General features: G+C 39.0%; 1 protein-coding gene and 1 pseudogene across 1 annotated transcript in view; one reads left to right on the forward strand and one right to left on the reverse strand.

Moving 5' to 3' along the window:
- The window catches only part of GRIN3A (glutamate ionotropic receptor NMDA type subunit 3A), a 161,050-nt gene that overhangs the window by 130,416 nt on the left and 8,439 nt on the right, over window positions 1-22,195 (reverse strand). The gene's annotated exons all lie outside the window — the stretch shown is intronic.
- On the forward strand, window positions 10,606-10,996 carry LOC118979748 (intraflagellar transport protein 20 homolog; annotated as a pseudogene).

Here is a 22,195-nt window from a genome sequence, read left to right on the forward strand (position 1 = left end):
TGTTGGTTGGCTGACAGACTCACGGACTCAGGATGCCTCTCAATCCCATATTAAAATTTATCCTTCTACTGGAAACGTTGAAAGCTCTTTTTTTTTGACTGACAAGACATGTACAACAATTATTTGGCGGTGGCTGGCCTACAGACACCTGTCTTTCTTGGGCATCTCGGGCTCCATCCAAGCCTACTGGGTACTTCTTTTGCCACTTGTACTTCCATCTCTGTGTCTGGATCTTAATGTACCTGGGCCCCTAAATTTCTTCATCTAAACATTCACCTCCATTGTGGCTCTATCTCTAGCTTTCTCTCCTGTTTAAACAAGTTAAACAAAAAGCAAAGGGTTTCTTTTAGAAGGAGCACAAGAATGGCAAGAGACTGTGTTTACTGAGCATTAGAAACTATTATCATCACATTCAAACGGTTCACAGTTTGGTTATTGTCTTAAAACAATGTGACAGTTTAGCTATTATAAAATAACTCATTGTGACACAGCCCTTTACTGAAAAATTGGATAATAGTAGATCAAATCATGTTTCCTAAAATATTCTCAAATGGTATATTTCAATAGAATAGGGCTGGCTAATTCATTCATAATAAGTTCATGCAATGTTACAGAGAGGGCCAATTTAATCCTTTGGTGTTCGAGGTCATATTTACATTCACAGTAACTAACTCATGTTTCTAGACAATATATTTCATTCATGAAATATTTGTGTCATGCTGTTATGTGCTGGGCACTGAAACATATACTGGGAATGTGACGGGAGTGAACAAAACACATGTTATCTGTTTCCATAGAGCCTAGAGTCTTATAAGGGAGAGGTACCTATTAATAAAATAAAAATGAATAATAGGTAGTGATTATTGGGTGAATGCTTACTGTGTGCTAGGCACACAGTGTCTTAAGTGTTTTACATTATTAACACATTTAATCCTCACAATAACCTTCTATGTTGAAGGAATTATGAACATCCCCACTTTCCATAGGAAGGCCATGCAGCCAGTAAAAAGCCAAGATGGGATTCAAAGTCAAGCTCAAGAGGCATACTTTTAATCACTACATTTTACTACTTCATAAGACTTGTTTAAAAAAAATGAGAGGTATCATTTCAAGTAAGTTCATAATTGTAATGATATTTCCATGAACCTAACTAAGGTAAAGGGTATAAAGAAAGTACATTCCAGAGTGACCTAGTCTGGGGATCAGGGAAAATTTTTTTTTAGGGAAGAGGTATTAGAACTGAAACGGGAAGGATTGAATTAATTTTTATTTCATTCCCTCCACCTTGGTTATGCCCCACCTAATACTAGAACCTTCTTTTCAAAGGAATACAGACACTCCTCATTGACAATTTGGTAGTTAATTTTTTGTGTGACTTTCCACTTTACTACAATATAATCAATCTCTGCTATTGTTTAACATAATAAATATGGGTCAGATGCACATAAAAAACTCTCTGGGTGGCCATGATATGTCTCAGGATAAATGTCAATTCAGGATGGATATGATACCTGCAATAATAACCCTAAGAAGTGAATGATATAAACTCCCATTCTTTTGTGATGCATTCTAGCCACTTGTAGATAAAGCCATAGTTTGGAGAGGAAGTATCTAAGGAAATCAGGTGATATAATCAAGGCACTGGAAGAAATGACATTATAACATTTAATTTATGACACATTATTAGGAAAGCATCTTTCCCTGCCCCTGGGGCAAAGCACCAAAGCATAAGAATGTGCTGACAATGGTCATCATAGGTTCCTTTAAAGCAACAGTTCATCTAGTTCCCCGAGAGACCAGGAAGCTTCAGTTTCTTCTTTGGTCACAGATTTCAGTCTTCACCCAAATCCCTATCTAAAAATATAGAACACTGCACACAGGGGAGACCAAGAGCAAGAAGGAGAATGAATGTATTGCCAAATGACCACGTCCAAGAGGACTGATCTTTTCTTTTTAAACTTGCAGATGAAAGTCACAGATTTCAGGAAAGAAATCAGAAACTTGTGATGAGGCAGGTGACTAAATCAGCAAATGAGAAACAAGAGACATCCCAATGGCAATTATTCAACAGCCACTGAAATTGGCAAAAGATACCAGCATTTCCCAGGAGAATAAACAATCACGATGTTGAGAAGTCAACTGTGGGAATAGTACGTTAAAAACGCAGTGCAAAATTTCCCAGCAGTACATTTCGTCTTATGGGGTACAGCATTAGGCACAACAGTCCACAAACAGCCCCAGGGTTGTAACTGTATCAGCAGAAATGTCTTCAGTGCACTGTCCGTGGTAATCATTAATGAACTCAACCAGGCACACACTGGCTAGCCTAATTATTATCAGCGGTAATTGTTTATGTCTGACAAGATAAAAATCATAAAATTCAAACCCAAATCCTATATACATCCATTTTCTCTACTTCACGGCTTGTTTGCTGTCTGGTCCTGCATATATTTGACACAATCAAGAGAGACCTCCCTTACAGTTCCCCTGGTGATACTTTCTCTATATGCTTTGAAAATATCCCTGATTGGTAGCTCCCAGAAATATGAAATAGATATAGATGGGAAGTCATCTAAGAAGTAAACTAATTACTAACATATTTATTTCTCAAGTTCAAGGAAACATTTCTAACACTACATAATGTGCATATAGTTCTAAGGTAATATCAAGGCAATTGTCTTCATTTCTAACTGTGACAGACCATACACCCTAATGATTTAAAATGAGTAGATAGTAAACTTTTCCTTCCCTCTTGGAATGCACAAAGCTTCTGGGAAAGGGTAATGTCCTTTCCTTCTTCGTGTTTAATGTTTCTGATGAGGAGGACAGTGGAAAGAAGAACAGAATGACAAGTTGTGCATGCTTCTCTTCTGATAGTTCTTTGGCAAGACTTTCCCCTTAACGGCAACCAGCTGCATCTTGCTGGTTATCAGGCGAGGGCAAGAGGGGGTTCCTCAATGCAAAAAGTGGGAGGAGGTAGTCCTGGGAGGTGCCGAATATGTAACAGACTTAAATAAAAAGAGAATGGTGCATTCAATCATTTGGATAAAGACTCTAAAATGAGTTCACCAATGAGAATAAAATATTTTTCATTATAAAGTGTCCTGAGGCCATGTTGCCAGTGACTGAATGCTAATAGTAGTTAATAAATAGATTACTAAGTGACTAATGCAATCTCATTTTAGGACTGGTGTGGCTAATTGAATTTTATGATTTTTCAGGGATTTAATATTATTTGTTATGAGGAATGGAATGTCAAATGGTAGAGAGACTAGCATCATATGCCTTTTAAATATTTTTTCAAACAAGATAATGTGATTTTTGTGATGGCTTTATACATAGAGCCAATTGAAGCATATTTTGTCCCATTGGCACTAGGGAACTATGTAACCAGGGAACTTAATATTGCTAAGCCATCACAGGAGGAGAATACCCAGCACAAAATGAGAGATGGGGTATTGTGGCTTAGTCCCCCAGCCCCAACAATGAGCTCAAGGTCATGGATAGATATTAATGTGACCTAAAAATTATCTCTATGACACCTGGCATGATAAGGTTCTATTTATATAATTATAATTAATAATGAATAAACCATTTTGTTTTAGAGATATAGAATTAAATTTAATATCTGTTCAAAGCATAAATCTTCAGAAATAATGGAATAATAATTTTTAAGGCTAGCCTGGCACTTTTTATACAGGATGAGTGAGCCTCTGGCTCCAAAATTATACCATCTCCATTAATGTCTCCCACACTTTTATTAAAAGTCCTCAAAATAACTATGTGGACCCACACAAAAAAATTCTGCAGTAAATTGACAACATGGATATAGAATATATTTCATGAATCTCACATAATAGTAGAAAGCTCAAAATTAAATTTGTAACTGCCATAAATGTTTTCAAAAACCTCTGAAAAGGATTCAAAGTGATCCCAACACACAGGCCATTTCAAATGCTCCCATGATCCCTGGCAATGCGCTCACTCTTTCAACAGCCCATTCATATTTTCCCAGCCATATCCTAGGCTGCAATTCGTATTTTTTTCTTTTGAAACTGATTCTTTCTAGGTAGATGGATTGCTTAAAATTTCTAGAGACCAACTATGAGTAAGGAAAACTAATAGTAAATATGTTAATATGTATTCAAGGTCAAGTACATTTCAGAAAATTCTAACAATCTTTTCCGGATTAAAAAAAGATTCACTTAGCATAATGCTCTTCAGTTCCATCCATGTTGTCACAAAGGGTAGGAGCTCCTTCTTTCTTTTTGCTGCATAGAATTCCACTGTGTAAATGTACCATAGTTTTTTGATCCATTCATTTACTGATGGGCACCTAGGTTGCTTCCAACACTTGGATATTGTAAATTGTGCTGCCGTGAAAGACAAATACCATATGATCTCACCTTTAACAGGAACCTAAACAACAAAACAAACAAACAAACAAAATATGACCAAAGACACTGAAATAGAGAACAGGCTGACAGTGTCCAGATGGGGGAGGGGAGGGAATTTCAGGAGAAAAGGGGAAGGATTTACAGGGATGAGTACAAAAGACACATGGACAAAAACTAGGGGGGGGGGAGAACGAGAGGGAGTGGGGGAGGGCTGGGTGGGTGGGCTGTGATGGGAGTAAAAGACAAAAAGCTGTACTTGAACAACAATTAAAATAAAAAATTACCCCCCCCCGACAAGATTCATTATTTATTCATCTTGACAGCTTCAGATGGTGATAACATTTTCAGATACCAAAGGGGAAATCTAGAGGCAGCTTTAAGGAATCTATCACTTACTGAAACAGAGTACAACTTTCTGCTATTGGGATCTTCGGTAGATTATCCCTGGTTTTGTTTAGGCAGAGGAGCCTATGATTCAAGTCTTAGGAGAGGAGTCAGGACCTTCCGATTTGGAGGTTGATACCATAGCAGCTCACACTCTCTCTATCTAAGAAGAAAACTCTCTGAATCTGCAAGGATTTAGATAACAAATGACTGGGCTAAATACCAGAAAATTTCATTTTACTACTTGCTCAATGAAACAGTTTATCTGAGGCTCAGTTTCTCTATTACTTTGTTTGTCACTTGGGGGAGTAGTACCTTCCTCCTAGAGTTGTTGTAGATTGTTATGTGTATCTAAGGTTGTGTGAACTAAAATTACTTTGTAAATTGTAAAATCCTCATCAAATGAGAGTTTGTGTTGTACAGATACAAAAAAGGTTCATACCCTATACTCAGGATGTAAAGGAAACAAGACACTCTGTTGCAATTCCAAACTGTACTTATTCCTCTTGTAGTTATGAAACAGTCTGTTAGACAATATAGAAATAGTATTTTTATGATCTTTTGTATCTATAATATGAAGATGTAAATGGACTTTAAAAAGTGTAAATATCCCAGCCCTGGCTGGTGTAGCTCAGTGGATTGAGCGCAGGCCTGCGAACCAAAGGATCACGGTTCGATTCCCAGTCAGGGCACATGCCTGGGTTGCAGGCCAGTTCCCAGTTCTGGGCAGGGGATGCATGAGAGGCAACCATACATTGATATTTCTCTCCCTCTCTCCTTCCCTTCTCCTCTAAAGATAAATAAATAAAATCTTAAAAATAAATAAATAAAAAGTGTAAATATCCCAAATTGAAACTTATTTTATACATATAGTGTCTCTTTTACCATTACTCTTTTAAATTGTTTTTCATGGAAATCCTATGTTTTAGAAAACTCTGAATGAATCCCAGTAAGGGACTCCCAAAGGGAATCCCATTGGGAGGCTGGAAGAAGGAACTATAAAGAGGTTAGATTTTGTGTATTGGTGATATCAGTCCAGTTTATTTAAAAAATGGTTTGGTATGTACAGGTAAGTCATAATTGAGAGTCTATGCAGAATTGAGGTGAGTGAGTGGAAACTAAGGAGTTAAGGTAACTAATGATCTAGGTCTCAACTATCAAAAAATCTTGAATGATGAATAATAGTGATTGTGTATTCCAACCAAATTTTCTTGTGTTTTTAAAGTATTTTATTAAAGGGCAAAACCTTAGATGGCTTTCATCTCTTGAAGTTCAATGAATTCTTTTTCCCTCCCAAACATTAATTAGAAACATTTAGACATATTGAATATGGGTAATGAAGTTTGTCTATTTTATCCAACCAAATTTTCTATGTCAGAGAATGCTTGTTATTTTTTTTTTTGGAGTCTCAAGAATAAACAGAAATTAAGACAAAAAATTTATTGTTGTGTGGAGAATGTCAAAATATGTGCAAATTTTAGGAACCTTTTGCAGATGTCAGTGGGTAGATTAAGGTTTGGCAATGATTAATGCCCCAGGTCTATTCTCAAGAGCAATAATTTATTATCTAATCAGAGATTTCTAGTCTGGAGATCTGCAGTAAGCCGATACTTTCCAATTTTCAACCCTGTTGCATAGATGACCCATCTTGTAACTCAGAGATTTCTATCAATGGCAAACTTATACAAGTCCAGGTTGCTTTCCTAATGAAGAAGCTACTGAGGAGAGTCAACCTCTAGTGATGAGGTACCCAAGGGAGGAGTTGTGCCAAACAATTACACTGACACTGTGTGGCATAAAGCCAACTGGCAACCAAGCATTGTCCTAGGCCATCTGAAAGACAAAGCAGATAGCCAAAGCAAACAATTCACACCAATATATTTTCTTCTAAATTTTACAGTGTCTGATTCAACTATCTGTGTAGTTCAGATGAACTGGAAAATTGCCCAGCCTCCACAGTTCTCAGCTGTTAGGCACACATGCCTAACATACTAAATTAAGTGTTGTGAAATAATAATTTCATTGGTAATAAAATAAAATCAAATACTGTTGAGCAGAGAGACATTAATTACTAATAGATGCATCTCAGAATTAGAAGAAACCATACCACTGCCACCTATTATAGGAGGCAGTGTTGTGTAGAGCCTTTGGAGCTCCAAAGACTGAACTTCTGGCTGTGCCTCTGACTAGCCGAGTGACCTCAAGCAAGTAACCTCTAATCTTCTCACAATAATATGAGGATAAATATATTAGCTACGAGAGAAGATTTAATAAGAATGAAATGCGATGCTGCGTGATGCCTAGTGCACAGTAATGGTGCAATGAATGCCAGCGATCATTACTATTTTTTTCATACCTTGAGTCTCAGATATGGCTGTTGTCTGTCGGCTCCAAACCCACCTTGCTCTTCTCTGCTTTGGGATGCTGGAGCTGGTAGTCTACAAATCACATTCCTGTTTTGCCAGGGGGACCCTGGTGGGCTCTGCCAGTGAAGGCCACTGTGGGGGAGATGGCAAAGCAGACGGAAGAGGAAGGACTTGCTTCCTGTGGGCTTTTTGTTTGAGGTTCCTTTAAGCATTGCCCTAGCAATGTTTCTTCATTTCGTCAGTGGATTCTTTCCAGGAAAACAGCTAAATACTGTGCAATGTTTCCAGTACTTGCAGAACCACTTTATCCTTTTAGTGACTGGATCCGAACACCTTAGGCCCTCCATGGAGCTTGGAGACACCATCGCCAGCTGAACCACACTCCTTTTTCTCAAATATCTAGATCTCAGCTTCACAGAGCTTTTCCTCTAAGCTCCTGAGTGTTAATATTCCAGCCTGCTCCTATTGATCCTCAATTCCAGGGGTGGTAATTGCTTCCAGGATTTGCCAACTTCACACCATACAGGTCTCTTAAAATCCTTCTAGTTATCTGACGAACCACTTTGTATCTAGTTAATGATTCATTATATTAAATTCTCTCTCTTAAATATCTGGTGTGGCTTCTATTTCCTGAATGGCACTCACGGACACATTTACTATCTTACTGTACGTTGAATCACTTGGACAGCTTAGAAAGACCTGGTTTTGAGCTAAACTTCCCTCCTAGTGACTATCACCCTTGGGGGCCTTGTGAACCACACAAAACTCCTCCCTTCCTGGAGTTCACTAGCTCAGCCAGGACTCGCATGATTCAAACCAGTTACTGCTGTGAGGTCACAGAACGAGATGGAAGGAGATGAGGTAGACACGGCAGCCAGTAGGAAACAGCATGAAGGCATGGATGGAAATGAAATGACTGATTGCCTGGTCAGAATGAAATTACAGTGATGGATCACCACGCAAGGACTTATCCCTAAAATTCCAATAAAACTCAGGAACTGATCTGATGCAGCATTCTGCAACTTCCCACTGAAGTATCAAATGAGACATAAAAGATGAAAGCCCACAATCCTAAAACACGTTTACTCACAATCAATTTATTGCTGGAATGGAAGGATCGTGCACAGACTGCCCGCTGGTAGAATCAGAGGAAGATATAGAATGTTGATAATTGTGTCTGGAACTAAAAGTAGTTAATATTTCTTGAATATGTAATGTATATATCAGGCATTTTAATTTTTTTCTGTAAGTTATTTTGTTTAATCTTCCTTAAAACTCAGGAAGTGAAATGGATCCTATTATCCATGTCCTAAGATGAAGAAACTAAGGCATGAGAGGGTAAGTGGTCTACCAGTAACGCTTAGCTAGTAAGAGGCAGGGATGGGATTGAAACTCAGTCACCCTGGGTCCTCTGGCTGTTCACTGCTATGACTAACGTCCCTTTCTTTCTGCCCCTTAGTTCAGTTAGAAGCATCACCATGGCCCCCGTACCGCATGCGTCCTGCTTTTTGAGGTAGTTAGAATAACATTGAATCACTCCACTCCTCTGATTAGTATTTTTGTTCCTAAATTTAGATAAAAACTGCATCTCCAAGTGGAGTATGGGGGAAGCTTAATTCTCATAAGAAAAGCATCACAGAAGGTAGCACAATCAGAAATCACCCCAGTAGACATGCAAACCAATAGCAGTGTTTTTTGTTTTCCAAATCCTCCACTCAGTAGAGATCAGTATATTGAACATTTGGTTCAGATCAGTGATTCTCAGCCAGGTGGGAACAACAGAAACACCTGGGAAATCTTACATACACAAGCCTATATCTCCTCAGATTCTGTGCCAGGAGGTCCAGGATGGAGCCTACATGTGTATCTTGAAAAGGCTGCCTAGGCTGAGGGACTGAATAAGAGCTGCTGAAAGGTATAGGTATAAATATTATCAGAAAGCAACAGAGCAGGGGAGAAGCGGCTAAAGTTTCTAATTTAGTCCAGTTAGAAGTGGCTTACTTGGTGACAGCTAAAGACTTAGATTTGGAGGCGACATGCAGAACAACTTCGTGTCCAGCTGTATTTATTAGAAGGAGATTCAGCGAGAACATAAGTGAATTCAAAGTAAGGCAATTAGTTATCTAAGCAGCCTGTTTGTTGGTAGACAGAGGTTTTAAATAGGTTTCTTATTATTCTAGAATAAGAACTCCTCCCCATACCCCATAAACAAACAAACAAACAAAACCTGGGCTCTATACAAATGCTGTAGAACAGGCAAAGGAAAGGAAAGACATTCAGAAAACAATTTATTTTAGAGGCCAGCAGAAAATCAGAAAACCCCTCACAAAGACACTGACATTTAAACAATAAACAAGATAACATGACTTTTATAAAATATGAGTAATTCCCAGGAGGAGAACATGTTGAGACGAACAATAATAGGATCGAATGAAAAAGAATAGTGTTGCGTGGAAAGACACAGGAAAACTGAGAATTCAATAATAGATTTCCAATATGCTTGGGAAGCATAAAAGGCATAATAAACACTGCAAAGTAGTGAGTTAGGGATACAGAAGACCAACTTAGAAAGTCTTTCAGGATAGAGAACAAAGTCATCCAGATCTGTGAATAAGGAGAAAGCACAGTCAGGGCGGCTGTGTGTCTTAGCCTGTTCTCAGACGGATCCTGTTTTATGTCTACCGTCCTGTGTAATTACTGACTGCCGCCCTTTCCACTTTCAAAATTGTCCTGGCTTGGATATAAACTGTCTGGTCACCTAAATGTGGCAGATAACTTTAAGAATTATGGTGTACTTAAGAAAGAAACCAGAACCATAGGAACAGAAGGACTAATCAAAGACAGATCTGAAGAAAAATTTTGTTTAAAAAATACTCAGCTGGATGGACTCACCTCATTCTGTGCAAACTCAATAAAAGTGAACTGTACTTAGACACATCTGTCAAAATGTTTTAATAGAAAAACTGTCAAGCATTTGGGAAGAAAAGAAAAAAAGTAAATTTCAAAGGGATAAATAGAAATATCATGGGTTTTTCATTTCTGCTGCATTAAATGCTCAAAAACAATAAAGTGATATCAAACGGAACTTGGGAAAGAATTTTATGCCTTGTCAATCTGTAATTTGTAAGAAAAATAATGAAGACATGCTGAGATATACAAGGGTGTAGAAAATATACCCCATAAGATATAGATCGCTGGAAATACTCCAATTAATTAGCATGTATTTTCACCTTCCAGAAATGTATGCTAAGGAAATAATCTACAAAGTGAACAATGAATGTATAAACAAAGACATTTATTGTGGAACATTTTATGACAAAAACTGTAAAAAGAACTTAAATGTCAACATTCTAGGGATATCCAAAAAAGTCTGTGATAACATTCAGTTAATGAAATAAATGATGACAGGGAGTGCATGGATGCTACTGGTCAGCAGAGCAGCTGGAAGGGAAACAGCTATGGTCAAGGACGTGCAGGGCAAAGCAGGGCTGCACTTGGATGAGATGAACAAGCTTGGGACGTTGGACCCAGAGGTCATCCAGCAGACAGTGGAGCTCAAAGAAGAGTGCAAGGACTTTTGGGACAAAACTGGCCAAATTCAGAAAATAGTTGGTGGTTCAACCAAGGTTGTTGATCATCTTGGAAAAAAAGCAGAAAATGAGAAGATGAACGTCATTGGCACTTAGAACCTGCTCCAATCTATAGCAAAGCAGAGAGAAGCCCAATAGCAGTGACTCCAAGCACTAATAGCAGAAAAGAAAAATGCAGCTTGAAAGGTATTGAGTTGAATACAAAGCTTTGTATAAAGTAGAAGCAGAACAGAATGAATTTATTGACCAATTTATTTTTTTCAGAAATCAATTGAAATTTTCATTTTATAGCAGGAGGGCAATAAAAACAACAACAATGACAACAAAAACCTCACAGAAAAATCCTCTGTACTATTCCAGTGACTTTGACTAATGACCAAGGCAGGTCATGTGAGATGGTGTGTGTGGAATGCAGCATCTCCAGGCAGGTCATGTGAGATGCTGTGTGTGGAATGCAGCATCTCTAAAGGCTATGAGACAAGTTGGGGGAGTTGTTGCCGATGGCAGTGCAGTTTTGGGACCACCCAGAGGCCACAGAGGACTGGGTTCTCACATCTTGTATTCTTGACCTGAACTAAGCAGTCTATAAACTTTGATCCTTTTTCATTTTTTGTAAATTCACAAAGCTTTTGGAAGAAAAAGCAATGAAATATTGTTTTAAAAATAATAAATGAAATAAAATGGCGACAGTGAGTTTCCTAAAACATGGGAAATACTAGCAATATCACATCAAGTGAAAGAATTTGAATAAAAACTCCCCACATTTAAAGAACAAGTTTTATGTAACAAATACAGGAGAAATACCTCAGCAAGTTAAGAGTGATTGTTTCTGCATTGAGATTAAGAAATTTTTCTAGGTTTTCATATTTTTCTGATTTTGTAACTAGAAAAAATCAACAAAACAGAGAAATATGATTTGTTTGAAGTTTGGGGTGACATAAAAGACTCATGACATAATAGAAGTGAGCAAAGCAGAATACAAAATTGATTGTATATTTATCATTTCAGAAGTTCATTCATTTATTCCCAAAACAGATCTATGAGTGACTACTATTTGCAGAAGACTGTTATGGGCCCTTGGATTATTATGGCAAATAAAACAGAAAACACTGACCTCCCAGAGATAAAAAACATGTATACAAGGAGACAAAAACTGGATTGGAATGCATGTTAAGGTACTGAAATTACTAGTATTTAAAATGGTAAATACATTTTTTTCACATAATCATTACATTGTTTTTAACATATAAAATTATTATATTTTTAAAAAGTCAATGAAGCTCTGCCTGTGAACTGAGAAGTTGCTGGTTCAGTTCCCAGTCAGGGCACATGCCTGGGTTGCAGGCCAGGTCCCCCGTTGGGGGCGTGCGAGAGGCAACTGATAGATATATCTCTTCCACATCAATATTTCTCTCCCTCTCTTTCTTCTTTCTTTCCTCTCTCTCTAAGAATAAATGAATAAAATCTTTAAAAAAATAAAAGTAAAAAATAAAACGTCGATGAATAATAGAGTGTCATAGGTAAGCAGCCTTCCTAAACCAGAATATTATTAGCTTTTCCAGAATTATCCACAAGGATCCTCCAGTCCATTTGCTTAGCATCTTCCTTTGCACTGGATTTAGAATCACTGAACCCATAGTAGTGGGAAGAAATCCAACAATGAGATTCAAGGACATTTTTGTATTTTGAAATAGCATTTCTTACAAGGCACTTCAATCACTTTGTCATCACTACCTTGTTAATTATCTCATCAAAGGGACATTATCAGTTTTCTCAAAAAAACATACATACAAAAATATCGAGAGTTTGTCAGTTTTTTCTGCCATAAGCTCGGTTTTTTTAGTGCCTGTTGAATTTTAGTGTAAGGCGACAGAGGCTTAAGAAAACAAAAAATAAGGGAGCCAGCATTTTCTTTTTAAATGAGTACCTACTATATGTCACAGGAGGCTGCTAATCTGCCTGATATAAACCATTCTACTAATACTTCAAACACTCTAAGTAGCTATCATTATCTCATTACCTCTTTTTACGGAGGCTTCTAAGATTCATTTATGAGTATACCTGGAATGGATTACATCCATTATCTTTTAGTGTCTTTCTTTCTTCTTGTTTTCTTACTTTCAAATGAGGCTGGCTACCTCTCCTTTACAATATGTACTTAATCTATCTCTTTCTAGCTGCACCTTAAACCCACTAGACATGCTATAGCTACTGGCCTATGTCAACTTCTATCACTGTGCAAAGCATTGAGGTACTTCTGGTTAACACTTCTCCACAACAAAAGCAGTGACATTTGCTATTCCAAAAGTTTCAAACTGGTAAGCATCCAGCCCTAGTGGGCCTGCAGATTATTTTTAAAAATGTGAGTTACTCAGTTAACTTGATGGGGGAAGGCTTTCACAATGTATAGTTGACTTTAGAACAACACAGTTTAAATTGGGTGGGTCCACTTATATGCAAATGTAAAATAAATACTGTAAATATATTTTCTTTTCCCTGTGATTTTCTTAGTAATACTTTCTTTTCTGTAACTTAGTTTATTGTAAGAATACAGTCTGCGACATACATAGCATACAAAATATGTCTTGTCAACTATTCACATTATCAGTAAGGCTTCTAGCTAACAATAGACTGTTAGTAGTTCAGGTTTGGGGGAGTCAAAAGGTGTCTGTGAACTTTCAGCTGCACAGGGCATTTGTACCCCTACCCCCCATATTATTTAAAGGTTAACTGTATACATATGTCAACTCATCTTGTGTATACTTTAAATATATTGGCTTTTTCTATTATAATTCAATAAAAATGAGTTCATTATCAACACGTTGAGGACATTTTTACATTAAAAAAATCTACAGTCTAGCTTATTTGAAAAGTTACAGTATCTGGCAACGTCCCCGTGAGTTGGTTGCAGCTGAGCGGTGGCTGGCTGGCTGCCTCCTTTGGAAAGGTCAGGCACCCTCAGTCACCTACACATTTTATTACTCCCTACTGTATCGTCTGGGACTGTTTACTTCACATTTTCATTACCTTCCTGTCCCCTTTCAGGCATCTGAGTGTGAGACCTCTGCCCCAGGTCATTGCTTCTCAAACTGTACTGTGCAAATATGAATCCCCCGAGGAGTTTCTTCTTAATGTACATATTAGGCCACAGTACATAGTTTAGTGGAATTCGGTGAGGCTGAAAATGCACACTTTAAAAAATTGTCTAATTCAATTTTGTTTCAGGTGGCTCCTGGTCACCACTTAAAAATCACCTTAGAGGAGACTCTTAGGATAATGGGGTCCCCAGATACACTCGGAATCACCTGTGGACACAATCACCTGTGGAGTTGTTTGTTTTTTAAGTAGATTTCTACGCTCCAGCTCTCTAGGCTCTAATTTGATGAATCTGAGAATCCAGATTCTGAAAATGATCTGGGTGTGACGAACGCACAGAGGACCAGCACTCCGGAAGGCTGAGAGCCTGGGGGATTGTACTTGATGAAGGAAAGGCCGAGAATCCAGTGGGGAGCTAGGAAGGGAACTCGGTGTTCTTAGCAGATCTGAACTCTTGTCTGATTTCCTGAGAGTTTGTCTGACAAGAGATGATGTGATAAAATGCAATTCCAGACTCTTTCTCTTTTTCATTGATGATTCTTTCCAGTAAATTTACATTTCATTAACTGTGGCTCTCTCTAATTTTACATGTCAAGAATTTGGGGCTTCAAAATACAGAGAAATTGGCTGGCGAGGGGAGGGGATGGGAATGAGGGAAAGCTATGACTCAAAGACATGAGAACAAGGTCCCTCTTCTGTCACTTGTAGCCCCCAGGAAATTGAAAACCAATTGAGAAACAATGAAGGACGCACGAAAGTTCAATAGGGCAGCAGAAACAGGCTTTCTATTTCTTACAAAATCAATTTCCTGAAGGCCTTTCTCTTCCAGCTTTGTTCTACATAATAGTGAATTCTGGGTGGTCATGAACTCTATCCACCACAGTGAATGAAGACCCTTTTTTCATAAGGCAGTACATTTTCTTAGGTTCACATCGCCCCACCTTGACAGATGGTGGGTTTCCACAGGTGTTACTTAGTTCTGTCACACTGGAAGGGATGGAAATGGACCATTAATTGAGTTTAATCAACAGTCACTAAGCATCAATTATGAGCCACATACTGTGCTAGGAGCTCAGGGTTCTGTCTAGTGGAGAGTCACATGTCAACAAACAATTACACTGCTGTGCCATGGATCTGGACAAGAAAAAAGTACAGGCAGAAAAGTCACACAGAAGTGACAAGGAAAGGGTAGGGAGGGGTGAGAAGAGGGTGGCAGTGAACTGCGCACTGGGGATATTTGAGCAAAGGTTTGAAAGTTGAGGAGGAGTTTCAGGCAGACACAGGGCAAAGGGCATTCCAAGCAGCGAGAAGAGCACGTGCCACGGCTTGGAACGCCACTGGACATTCAGGCCTTGCTGAGCACAGAGTACAAAGGGTGAGGATTAGTACCCTGGAGAAATGAGAGTCCAGCAAGGCTCAGGTAATGAAAGGTCTTGCATGCTGCTTAGAATTCATCCTGTGGGCTAGAGTTTGGCAGAGTACAGGTGGTTCATGGGAGAAGTTAGGTCCTTCAGGGACCTGACATTAAATAACATTGAATCACAAAGTGAGAAAGCTAATCCCATTTCAATTAGCACTTAATCCTTCTGTTAAATCAAGGAGAAAACCTCAGTTTGTCTTTAATACTTCTTTAACACCTGGAAATTTTCTCATTTAAAAAAGGGCTCAGGCAAGGCTACCTAGCTAAAATTGTTTTGATTTTGTGGTGTACTTATTTTTACAGTTAACTTCTAATTACGGCAAGGGGTTTTCATTAATGTCATGATGGGAAGATTTTTTAAAACATAAACTTATTTAAGTAAAACAGTACATTAATTTTCAAAATCAAGAGAACAGACGACGCAGAGATACAGCAAACATTATGAAGGCAGTACGTGAGTGCCCTGAGTTCGGGGAACAACGCCGTTGTTCCCAGGGAGCAGTGAACGGGTTTAAGCAGCGTGCTGGGTTGGTTTTCCTTCGGACTGCAGCATGGAGAACATCATGTAACGTCAAGAATGGAGGCAAAGAAGTCAGAAAGGAGGTCACGGATATACTGTGGCGGAGGCCCTATGGACCTGGTTAATCCTGCTGGTTCGTTCCTGATCTTTCCCAGTGCCCCTTTGCATGAAGGAAATCCTGAATGCCTTCTGGCCTGGGCTGTGTCTGAATTCTGGTGCAGAAGCAACAATCTTGACCTGGTTGCCGCCCAGCAAGTGTTAAGAGGCAGACTTGGAATGGAGGTTTCAATGCAATTTAATTATTTTCCAGTGACCCAGGCCAGCGTGAGGTATCATTTAGAACCAGATACAATCTCAAAAAATCTTAACTAATCTATTTTATGGACAGAAGCAGGCAATCTTAGCTTTAATATTTGGTTTCCAAAGTGTCTCTCTCATTCTCATCTGTGTCCTGGCTGTGCTCCTCCTACCCCGCCAGCTCCTCAAACTCCTTCCTTCCCTCTATGACAGGCACCTGCCTAGGGGGTATTTAGTGCCTGCGAAGTGGGAAACTCCTTTCCAGGCCCCTCTTTCCTGATCCTGCGGACCCTTCAGTGATTTCAGTGCAACCACTCAGGTTCAAAGCAGGAATCTAGAACAAGGGTTCCTCCTGCCAAATTAGTTCTGGGGAAGAGATGTCCTGGCTTCCAAAATTGGAGCGGGGAATGTTTTCCTGAAGGAAAAGCTGTTTCAGTAAAAATACTTCTCACCTGGTTTATTAACATTTGAATTTACGAATGTTTTCATGTCTATTAAGTCACTGAGACCCATACCAATTCTTTTTTTTAATTTAATTTATTTATCTTTAGAGGGGAAGGGAAGGAGAAAGGGAGAGAAATATCAATGTATGGTTGCCTCTCATGTGTCCCCTGCTGGGAACTGGCCTGCAACCCAGGCATGTGCCCTGACTGGGAATCGAACCGCGATCGTGTGGTTCGCAGGCCTGCGCTCAATCCACTGAGCTACACCACCCAGGGCCCATACCAATTCCTTAAAATAGCATAGTAGGCATTCCATGGATACCTCGTTAATGACTATAATGCACCATAGAGGAAACGGGCTCAGAGAGGTTTCCCAAGGCTGTATGGGTGAACCTGTGGCCATCACTTAGAGCCAGTTCTTCTGGTTTTCTTCCTCACTTTACACCCCCTTGGTCTCAAGCAGAAAGAACGAGTTACAGACAGTGTTTAGCATCTACAGAACTATTAATACCATAATTCTGCTATAATATGGGTCAAACAGGCTTTTCAGCCTGGTCTGAGGTCTTAATAGTCACAGATAACATTGTTTCGATGGAAAAATCAATTCTGAATCAGAACTTAATTCATCTGCAGATCGTTACAACTTGGGTATATATCTGTCTTTCTATGTAAATATATAATACAAAAATGTTTTTTAAGATAGTGATTTACGTTTATCAATAAAATATCACACATATTTCTATTCTGAGAGATGTTTTTTGGGCACCTCTATCTTAACAGAATGCCACAAATTGGAAAGAATTTTTTGTACATGTTTGTGGAAGGCTGTGAGGACCAGGTTCTGCATGTTTGCTAATGATTATTGGCCTGTGTTTCTCTGGCTTCAGGGGAGGCACACCTGGACCTTGAGTTGGGATGGAATGCCTTTTTGAACTTACTCTCGTAGTGAAGCAGTGATGTTAAGGCGTGTGTTCACCCCCAGGAAAGTTGGGGTATGGGAAAAGAATGATAACGTCACAGTAAAACAAAACTACTTTTGAGCAAGAGGGTGGCATGAAGCTCAGTGCATTATACTTGATATGTGTTCATGGAACGAATGAAAAGGAATAAATAAGTGAAAGCTGCTCTGCGTTAGGAAGATTTATTTGACATCAGTGTGCAGAATGTTTGGGGCAAATATAAACCTAGATATTTAAAGGCTATTCAAGAGTATTGGTGAGAGGAATTAATGCCTTTTGAGAATAAGGAAGAAGGATGGGGATGTGAGAAATACATGCAGGCATGCAACAGAGCGTAGCAAGGAGAAAAGGGAGAAGTCAAAGATGTTATCAGCAATCTTGTTATACAGGAGAAGGAACACCATCTTAGGAGATCTTTCAATATTTTGAGCATAAGGTGAGAATGAGAGAGATAACTGGAAACTCCAGTTTGAAATTTCTGGTGTTGCCACATGTAAACAGACGAATCCAGGAATCTAAACCTTGAAAAGTACCCCTATGTGAGTATACTAGGGCTTGTTACTGCCTCACTATTGACATTTCCTCCTTTGAAATTGTGCCCAGTAACAAATCTGAAATGAATAGTGCTAAGAAGAGTCCATTCATTCATTTACTCAATCACTATTGCTCTTCATTCCTACCTCCGGGCCTTTGCACTTTTATTCTCTTCGCTTGTAATGCTCTTCCCTCAGAAATGTGCATGGGTCATTCTCTGCTCAAACATCNTGTGCAGAATGTTTGGGGCAAATATAAACCTAGATATTTAAAGGCTATTCAAGAGTATTGGTGAGAGGAATTAATGCCTTTTGAGAATAAGGAAGAAGGATGGGGATGTGAGAAATACATGCAGGCATGCAACAGAGCGTAGCAAGGAGAAAAGGGAGAAGTCAAAGATGTTATCAGCAATCTTGTTATACAGGAGAAGGAACACCATCTTAGGAGATCTTTCAATATTTTGAGCGTAAGGTGAGAATGAGAGAGATAACTGGAAACTCCAGTTTGAAATTTCTGGTGTTGCCACATGTAAACAGATGAATCCAGGAATCTAAACCTTGAAAAGTACCCCTATGTGAGTACACTAGGTCTTGTTACTGCTTCACTATTGACATTTCCTCCTTTGAAATTGTGCCCAATAACAAATCTGAAATGAATAGTGCTAAGAAGAGCCCATTCATTCATTTACTCAGTTACTATTGCTCTTCATTCCTACCTCCGGGCCTTTGCACTTTTATTCTCTTCGCTTGTAATGCTCTTCCCTCAGAAACGTGCATGGGTCATTATCTGCTCAAACATCACCTCTTCAAACAAGCCTTATGGACTAACCGTAGTCATTCTCCAACCCTTTATCCTGCTTTATTTTTCTCTGTCATACTTGCTTCTCTTTAACAATACCGTATTATATACTTGCTTGTGTGTCTTATTATCTGCCTCTTCCACCAGAATGTAAGCTCTTTGAAGTTTTGATGTTTTATTCATTGCTCTGTTCTAAGGTTTCCATTGAGAACTTAACTCAGGAAGCTGGCCACTGCTGACTGGATTAAGGAGGGACAGTAACCTGGGGGTGGAGATGGAAACAATCTATGGGAGTTGAGCCCAGCAGATGTCTGGAGAATGTACACTAAGGGAAGTAACAACCATAGTCAGATGATTTGATGAGACTAACAAAGTCGGAAAAAGAGAGTAGCTGCCCCAGTCCCCTCCGGTGGTACAGCCAGGCTACTTGCTTCACACAGTGCCACTCCTTTTCATTTTCTGGTAGTTTTTCAGCACAAACCCCTTGTTTTTGAGCTTAATGGAGTTTCTGTTCCTTGAAACTGCATGCTTTTAGTCAGCAATATAACTCTCCCACAGAACTTTCTGTGAAGACAGAGAATCTTGTATATCTGCACTGTCAGACACAGTGGCCACTTCCCACGGGTGGCCATTGAGCATTGGGAAGGGGGTTAGGGTGCTTGAGAAACTGACATAAATTTGCTGTCATTTTAAATAATTTAAACTTAAGTATTTATAGGAGGTTGGTAGCTGTCATGTTGGACAGCTATGATGACTGTTATTCCAAGGGGTCCGGGACAAAGAGCACAACCAGTAAAACAGAAGGAAGGAGCCAAAAATACAGACAAAACCATGATGGTGTCATAGAACTCCAGCAGCGAGTGTCACCCAGCGCCACAAACTGCAGGACTAATATGGGAGGGTGAGCCTGGTCAAGTCCCACTCGCAGCAGCGTTAGTGGTTTTGTCGTGGGAAAACCTGAACGCAAACAACAGGGGTTAAACTAATCATACGACAATGCGGTCAAAGGCAAAGTATCTAGCCATCAAAAATAATGGGAAAATATTAATGCTGTAGATCTTCATAATATATAGATAAGTAAAAAACTCGATAATATAGCATGGCCCCAATTTTATGACTCATACTTATGTCTTCTAGATCTCTGGGTTTTGGGTTTGTGAGTAATTTTTATTTGATTCTTTGTCATTTTATTAATTTTCAGAATTATCTACAGAGAACATAAGATTTATATAATTGGAAATAAAAGAACAAATGCTATACTTAACACAACACATGGCTGCATTTCTTCCAATTATGAACCCAATAATTGTAAATACAGCTACTAAAATATTAACCAACTAGATTTCTAAAGTTAGTGAGAGTCATTCACAATTTTCTCCTGACCTCTCTAGATACACACCTTGAGATATCTTAATTGTTTATAACTGCAATTATAAGATATGCTGGCAGCATAAAGATATCATTGAATCTTTTTAGGAGGCAGAAGTCTTTTGTTCCATTAATTAACCTGGATCTATCCACTGTCAAAAGACCAGGAAAAGGACTAAAGGTGTCTTGGAGTCACTTGCCTTTCTTTTGAGATTGGATTCTTAGGATGCTTTAATTTAAAGCTCTATTTTAGGGACCACTAGATGGCTCTCTTGTGCCTGGGACTGGGAGAAGGCACATTGGATGAATTCAGGTATGGCCTTATCATTCATTTTCAGGTATAGAATGAAACATTTCTTTATGTGCATAACACAATGTGTGATGTGATTCAAATTAATTCCATGTATAGCACCAACATAATAACAGCTCTCTGTCTGTACCTATTAAATTTACCAAATACAGAAGCAAATTCTTTAATGAAATTCGTAAGTACCTCTTGTTGGGACTGAGCAAATAAATTCCATAACTGAGACAGATTGTGATTCTATTAGTTAGAGATATCCTGAGCATGTAACTCTTTACGAAATATTTTTTTTTCATTTGACCTAGAGAATACAAACCCAACTTTGGATGACTTTGAGTTGAGGCTTTTGATAGAAAGACATACATTACGTGCAGGTTGCACAACCATCAAAGTACTTCATACTAAAAGTTCAGCTAATGACCATGCCTGATTGAGTGGACAGTGGTAGCAACTCATGTGTAAGTCATTTCTAAGAATGCCACTCAAAGATCCAGGCAGAGCTATCTTTGGAACTGTACAGACCCAGCCGCTTTGCAGAGTGATGGCAATATAAAGCTAGATTGCAAGTATAAAGGAAAATCCTACCTTTTAATGCAAAGATACCATCAACTCAGAGTTCCCAGCCTTCAAAAAGCCATGCCAACTCTGAGTTTTCTTTAAAAATTAAAAAAAAAGATTTTACTTTCTTCTATTCTTTGATTCCAATGCTCAGTTGGAGTGACAATAAGACTTTAATTGTCCCCGACCATTTCTAAAATTTTTAAAGCATTCCAGCCCTGAGAGAACAAAGGCATCAAAATGTTACTCAAGGTGATCTGTGGATGCTGTGGCTCAGTAATGCGTATGCATTACTTTTATGATCGGAAAAACAATACACATTTAACAAGTCCCTTAAAGTTTATGAATCAAACAATTTTGGTATAGTCAGCACTCGATAAAACACAGAGTTTGCTTTATGGGTCTCATTCTCCTATAAGCCTTCCTAGGGTAACCTGGGCCAGGCCACCCTCTCTTTTTCACCTCCTCCAGGCATGAGTCTGTGCCACAAAGTGTATTGGTCTTTAAGCGGCTGTAACAAATCACGACAAACTTCATGATCTACAACAACACAAATTTATTCTCTTACTATTAGGACGGGAATGCATAACTCTGACATCAGTTTCACACTGGGCTAACATCAAGGTGTTGGTAGGGCTGTGCTTTTTATGGAGTCTCTGAGAAAATCATTCAGAAAAAAACCTCATAAAAAAAAAAACCTGTCGTTTAGTTTCTAGTAGCTGCCCGTTTTCCTTGGCTGTGGACCTTCTTCCATCCTCCAGGTGCATCACCCCCGTTCTCCATTTTCATCATTGGGTCATCACAATGACTTCTCCTCAGACACTTCTTCCTGTGTCACGTTTACAAAGAGCCTGTGACTTCCCTGGGTCCAGCTGGATGTTCCAGGATACCCTCCCTCCCTCGTGATGCTTAATGTAATCAGAGCTGCAAAGTCCCTTTTACCATAGAAGGTAACATATTCACAGTTTCTGGGGAGTGGGACATAAAGATCTCTGGGAGACCACGGTCCAGCCTACCACAGCAAAGTCAGCTAACTCCTGGGCTCCCAGAACCCATATGTCTAGTTCACAATTTTTTTTGCCACTTTCTTTCTTTTATTTGCCTGAACACGAGGTGGTAGATGTCAACGGTTAGAATAAAAAGTGTTACAGAAACCTGAAG

This window comes from Sturnira hondurensis, unplaced genomic scaffold (assembly GCF_014824575.4).
Source record: "Sturnira hondurensis isolate 20B ecotype Veracruz unplaced genomic scaffold, ASM1482457v3 Scaffold0022566, whole genome shotgun sequence".
Lineage (NCBI taxonomy): Eukaryota > Metazoa > Chordata > Mammalia > Chiroptera > Phyllostomidae > Sturnira > Sturnira hondurensis.